Consider the following 6,773-nt stretch of genomic DNA (forward strand, 5'->3'; position numbering starts at 1 on the left):
TGAAACAAGCTTGTGTGTGTGTGCAACTGTGGTTGGAACCTAGCTATATGTTACATTAGAATAATAATAATAAAATATTATAATAATGAGTCAGAATGCCAATCCACTTCTAAACCCAAATAACACTATATAATTAACATAATATATAAAACTGAATGAATATATATATATATATAATTGCCTGACAAAAATTACCTGACAAAAATTGTAGTTAGTAATGTAATCATTGCGTTATACATTTTAGGTAATGTAATCAGACTACTTTTAGATTTACTTTTAGATTACTTTTAACCAAACTCGTTTATCACATTAATTTAAACAGGATAATGTTGTACCATATTGATATAAAAATGCAAAGAAAAAAAATATATATTCCATTCATTGTTACTGACACATGAAGTGCATTAAATATTACATTCTAAAGTATTCTCGCACTGGGTTTCATAAACAAACTGCAGGGGGTTCGTGAGTTTGACAAAAAGCAAATAATTAATGAAATCATAAAAATGTCAAATTAAAATAAATCATTTTAAAATAACATCAATCAAAATAAAACACTTACTAAAAAAAATTCAACATTTTATTTATTTACCTGCATGTCATTTGACCATTAATCAACATTAGAGAACCATGAACATGCAAATGTGATTTAATTATAAAAAAATATTTATTTTATAATCTCAGGGGTACTTAAATAAATATATATATTAAATAAATATATTTCCCGAAAGAGGTTCGGCTGAAAAAAAAAAAAAAAAAAAAAAAAAATCCCTGCCTTTCATATAAATAAGAAACAACGTGAATTTGTGCATTTTAATGTGTTTGAAAGACAGAAACCTTCCAAAGACATTGAGTGATAAAATAAATCAAATAAAAATGAATGTGTCTATCAGTAGTTAATGCAAATGTTGAAATGCTGAGAAAACACTTCTTAAGACTGAAATGATTTCTGGTAATCCTGTGGTCAAATGCTGTGTAGCTTCCTCACTAGTGACTGGTCTTTGTTTGAATGTCCACAAAACTGGAAGACTTTCTGAATATAAGCAGTAGGCTATTTTAGAAAGGAAATTTTAAAAAATGAAAAAGAAGAATTAGGGAAAACCAATAAATTGTGAATAATTTATTGCTATTGTGTGAATATGTAATCATGTAATCACTGAAAAATTAACAGTAGTCTGATTACGCATATTTAAAAATGTAATTGTATCTAATTACAAGTACTTAATTTCTGGAATCTGATGATCTACAGAAGAAGCTGGGCAGGACCAGGTGGGGGGTCTTGGCTCTGAGAAGGACATGACAGCATGCCCTATGGAGCTGGGAGCTCTGGGGGTTGGGATCCTCCTCCTCACCCACTGCCTTTTGTTTCCTGTGTGATGTTTTGTTTCCACACACATAAGCCACAGAGTGAAATATTGCCAGGAATGTACAAGGATTAAAGATACAATAAATTACTGTAGTCAGAAATGTATTGTGAAATTAATGCATGCTGGTCATTTTCTTACAATTGACTGAATGAACAGCAGAATGATGCTAACATCACAGTAGTTTACTGCTCTTCTTTTACTGTGAATTTACATTATAAAGTCTTTAACTGTGCCACTGTGAGAAATATAGTTGTTTACTGCTGTAATTGTTTTGAAGTCACCATAATGGTGATTAGTGATTAGCATTTGTTTGGGCTCTTTGACCTTCCATACTCATATTCAGATTTCTAATCGAGTTGTGTCAGAAGTGTGACAAATGAAGACAAGTTAGAACATGAAATAAGGGAATTGCCTGACTTTAAAATCAGCCAAACTATTATTAACATTAAGATATTATTTTAGCATTATTTAAGCAAGAAGATTAATCAATAACTTATTTCATAAAGCTGTTTGCGGATGGAGCTTTCACAATAGTGAAGTGACTGCTGAGAAACGTCTTTCAATCCTTGACATACAAACACAACAATGGTAACACTCAACATCAGCTGCAATCATGGTACCAGGCTACCAAATTGCATTGCATTGTAGGAGCAGTCTTCCTTGACCTTAGAAAAGCATTTGACACAGTAAACCATCGTATCCTATTGGCTAAACTATCCTCTTTTAATCTCTCCGATAAGGTGTTAAAATGGTTAAAATCATATCTCTGTCAGCGCTTACAAACTGTTCGTATTGGTAATAGCCAGTCTGAGCCCCTCCCTCTGTCGACCGGCCTGCCACAAGGCTCCATACTATCCCCTATCTTATTCTGTATGTACATTAATGATCTGCCACTGGTGTGTCCGGATGTTAACATTCAAATGTACTCGGATGACAAAGTTCTGTATGTACAAGGATCTTTAAAAACCGAGGTTGCCGACAAGCTTACAAATGTGATGGTTAAAGTTACAACATGGTTGAATCAATTGTGTTTACAACTCAGTGTGTCAAAAACTGTGGGTATGTTCTTTACTAAATCACATAAGGTAACCAAAGATGCAGATATCCTAGTGTCAAGAGAAAAAAATACAAATTGTCAAAGAATATAAATATCTTGGCATTTATTTAGACAACAAACCAAATTTTAGATCACATATAAGGCAAACATGTAAAAAAGTCAAGTTTAATCTAGTAAATTTCCAATTTATTTGAAAGTCAATGTCTATTCAAGCTGCCAAAACTTTCATGCACTCAGTGATTTTATCTCATTTTACCTACTGTTTAACGAGCTGGTCCCAGTCTAACTCCACTACCCTGAAACCATTAAAATCTTTATACAAAATAGACACTCAAAGTACTTGATAAGAAAACCAAACCTTTTCACCACTGTGCCATTTTATTAAAATACAATATTTTAAGTTGGGAAAATCGAATCAAGCTCACAAATTGCTGTCAGGTCTACAAAATCTTACATGGGATGGCCCTGCCACCCCTCAGTGATTTTATGAATCTTAGAACAACCACACACAGAATCACCAGAGGAGTGTCAAGAGGTGACTGTATTATTCCATTCAGAAAAAGTGTTTTTAGTAAATCCGCCTTCTCCGTTGGGGCTTCTCAGGAGTGGAACACCATTCCATCATAAATCAGAGATATCAACACATATAGCCTTTTTCGATCACATCTGAAACGTTGGCTTATTAATAATCAGACTTGTCAACATTAAAGTTTTGCTGTTGCCCATTTGTGTTATTTGTGAATGTGTTTTTTTTTTTTTTTTTCGTTTTTGTTTGATGTTAACCGCAATTACTGTATTATTGTAAGACCCTACTAATGATGTTAAAACTTATTTTTATATTCATCTAACAAATGTTTTTTAACCTGTTGCACTGACAGTGCATGCTACATGACGCTAATGCCTGTGTGTATAATTATGCTGTTTTTTAGAATTTATTGTAGTGAGATTTTACATTTTCACAATTCTCGTCTACTGCAGCTGTGCTGTAGCAGACAAATATAGCTGTATGTACATGCAAATTTTTTAAATTGTACTTTCCTTAGGATGCCAATGTACAACTGGCAAACAGGACTACAGATGAAAATTAGCCATTGGCTAACTCTGGCATGTTACAGGTGTACTGTTGTTAATATGCATTTTCCTGATAAATAAATAAAAAAATAAAATAAATAAAAATAAAACCAACACCACAAACTGCTAAAAGTGATATAAACTTAACAAAATAATAGTTTCTGAACCAAAAGGAAACTGGTGACTTGTGACAAATATAATTGTCACCTAATGAAGATTATTATAATTTTTTTTTTTTTTTGCAACCCATGAAAAATGGTACATTCAGATCATTGGCTCATTAGGAGAGAAACCCTACAGAGTGCTCACTATTCCCTAAGCATGTTCACTTCACTTGACAATGCGTTCATTAGGAACACCATGCAACGTCATGACACACACAGACCAAACTTCAGTAGAGCTTATTAGAGAAGATTAAGATATTTCATATAGATATATAGAGTATAAATCACCACACATTCATAATACATCCAAGTGCATTTATAAACATCACTAATAATTTAATTAATAAAAAAAATATTATTTCTAAACTGTATAATAAATGTCTGTAGAGATGTAAATTGGTTATACTAGACATGTATTTTGTCTGATAACCAATGTATTTATATATATTATGTAGTGAACAGCATTCATTAGGAAAGCCAAGGCAAGTTTGTTTATATAACACATTTCATGCACAGTGATAATTCAAAGAACTATACAGAAAGAGGAGATCATGAACATGAATAGCTTCTCTAGGTATTTCTTGGACACAAAGGATCTGATTCATGTTGTTTTTTAGATGGCAATAGACTGATTTAGTAATTGCTTTGTTGCGGCTTCTGATGTTAAGATCACAATCCAGGATGACTACAAAAACAAAACCAAAAAAAAAAAAAAAACCTGTGGGAGTGTACAGACAACAGGATGTTTCATGCAAAGTTTTGCAGGCAGTTGTCTCAAAGTTTGTCATAGTAACTATCCTCCTATGCTGCTGTTGTGGGGGCTGTTGCATTTCACTCTGTGCATTTCTGAGTAGAAAACAGTTCACTGGAGGGTTAATTAACCTGTCAACAACAGCGTGCAGTGTACAGTACGTGTGGTACTGATGTACTTGTTTATAACATTTGAAAAGAAGGTCTGTCTAGCAGTGTGAAGTTCCTTATTGTAAGTGTTAAGACATTCTTTGTAGATGTTATAATGGATTTGTTTTCTGCCACGTATGTTCTGCTTTTCTACATTTTATTTTCATGCATGGCACTGCTGTTGTGTTTTTCAATGGTGTTTTTCTTTTTTTTTATAGGTGTGATTTTATTAATTGCTGCATTCATTTTAAAGTTAAACTTGTCAAAGACAGCATCAACAGAGTGGTAACATAGATATAACATTCATGAACAAAACACTAGTGTTCTCATCTGTACCGTTTTTTGATTGTGGCATCTGGTTTCAGTGGTAGGGAAGAATAACATGTCAAAGACAATGCAGAAGTGATCAAACAGAATTGCACCCTTTATAACAGGGTTTCAGGTGTTTAGGTTCAAAAGGACAAGTAGATCTAATGTGTGTCCATGACTGTGGGTGGGTCCTTCAACATGCTGAGGGAGATCAAAGGTGCTCAGAACAGATAAAAGTTTATAATACTAGCTCCAAAAACCTTTTAGCTTTATCTATTCTGAGCACCTTTAATCTCACCAAGCATGTGGAAGGACCCACCCACAATCATGGATCTGAGCCTTTTTGGGCCTAAATTCATGAATATTAAAGTTGCCAGCAATGACAAAACATTCAAATTCAGTGTTAGTTTCAGAGCTTGAGAGTATCTTGGTGCTCTGTAAATAGTAAACCCCTGGCGTGCCTTTCAACACAATACCAAGATACGCAAAAGGCAAGACATCTCCCAGGGATATTTCTTTACACTGAAATTCATTTAAAGAGCTGCTATTTCACCACCTTCCTTACCAGTTCTGCACACACTAATATAAGTGAAATTTGGAGGGGATGATTAATTTAAAATTGTTGCACTTCAGCTGTCATCTAGTCAAGCTTCATTTAAAAACATAAAATCTAAATGGTTTGTAGAGATAAGATCATTGATTAAAAATGATTGGTTGAAGTGATCAAATGTTTAAAATAGCCGACTTTACAGTATTTGTTTTCTTCTTCACAGCAATGTCATGGTGACATCTAATGTGTAGCCGATTATATACAACCCCCTCATGGTTGCAACAGTCTGTTCTAGCATGGTAATTGTATATATTTGTATACAGTTCTAAAACTATTATTATTACTTGTCAGATTGCTATAATCTTGGCCGTACCCATTAGAGATCCCCAAGGTTCGGATGTATAAATAATAAAAATTGCCTAACAACTGCCTAATATTAACTCTGCTTTGGTACTGCAGGGATATTGCATAACACCAAAATAACAGACTTTCCCATGAGCTGCTCCAGCGGTCTAACTTTTGAGATCAAACCAAAGTAGGAGGGCTTAACTGTTCACAGAAGCTGCAGAGCATGAATTCCACAGTGATGCTTCAGGTGACAAGTAGCTAAACACACATACATATTCCACCGGTATCAGCACTGACTTTGCAACGTTTGTATCACTCTGCTTTCTGTGTTTGTCTTTTCAGTGACTTTAGTGCAACTTGCATTGTTCAGCCAGTAGGTGACAACAAGTGACTTTCTGTGGAAGTGAGCAGTTGTAGCATTCACTGAATCAATTAGTTCAAAAACACTGATTAAATCAGGAAAGAAAAAAGTCTTTAATGCTCATACAAATTGCTCATTTAAAACATGTTTTCCCTTTGTTGGTGTACCATTTGAGACTCAAACACAAGTGACAGATGAAATAAAGAAATTAAATATCATTTTACTTAATTTCTTATGAATTTCTTATTTGAGGCCATTCCTGTTTGGAGTATGTGATTGTGTATTGTCAACAATAAACTAGCCTTTTCCCTATTTTTCCAGTTTGTAGTATGTATCAATACAACATTTAACCTGTTTTTTTGGAGGTGCAGTTTGTCTACATGCAGGCACAGGACAACCTTGGATAGCCTTACTTGACATCTTGTCTTCACAGCAGTCACTCGTGTGATTGCTGGACAGGCATGAGTTAAAGGGGTCATATGATGTGATTTCAATTTTTCCTTTCTCTTTGGAGTGTTACAAGCTCTTGGTGCATGAAGAAGATCTGTAAAGTTGTAAAGACTAAAGTCTCAAACCCAAAGAGATATTATTTATCAAATTTAAGACTCTGCCACGCACCCATAAAATGGCTCGTTCTAACAAGCCC

Source organism: Cyprinus carpio, chromosome A15, assembly GCF_018340385.1.
Source record: "Cyprinus carpio isolate SPL01 chromosome A15, ASM1834038v1, whole genome shotgun sequence".
In the NCBI taxonomy this organism is placed as follows: Eukaryota; Metazoa; Chordata; class Actinopteri; order Cypriniformes; family Cyprinidae; genus Cyprinus; species Cyprinus carpio.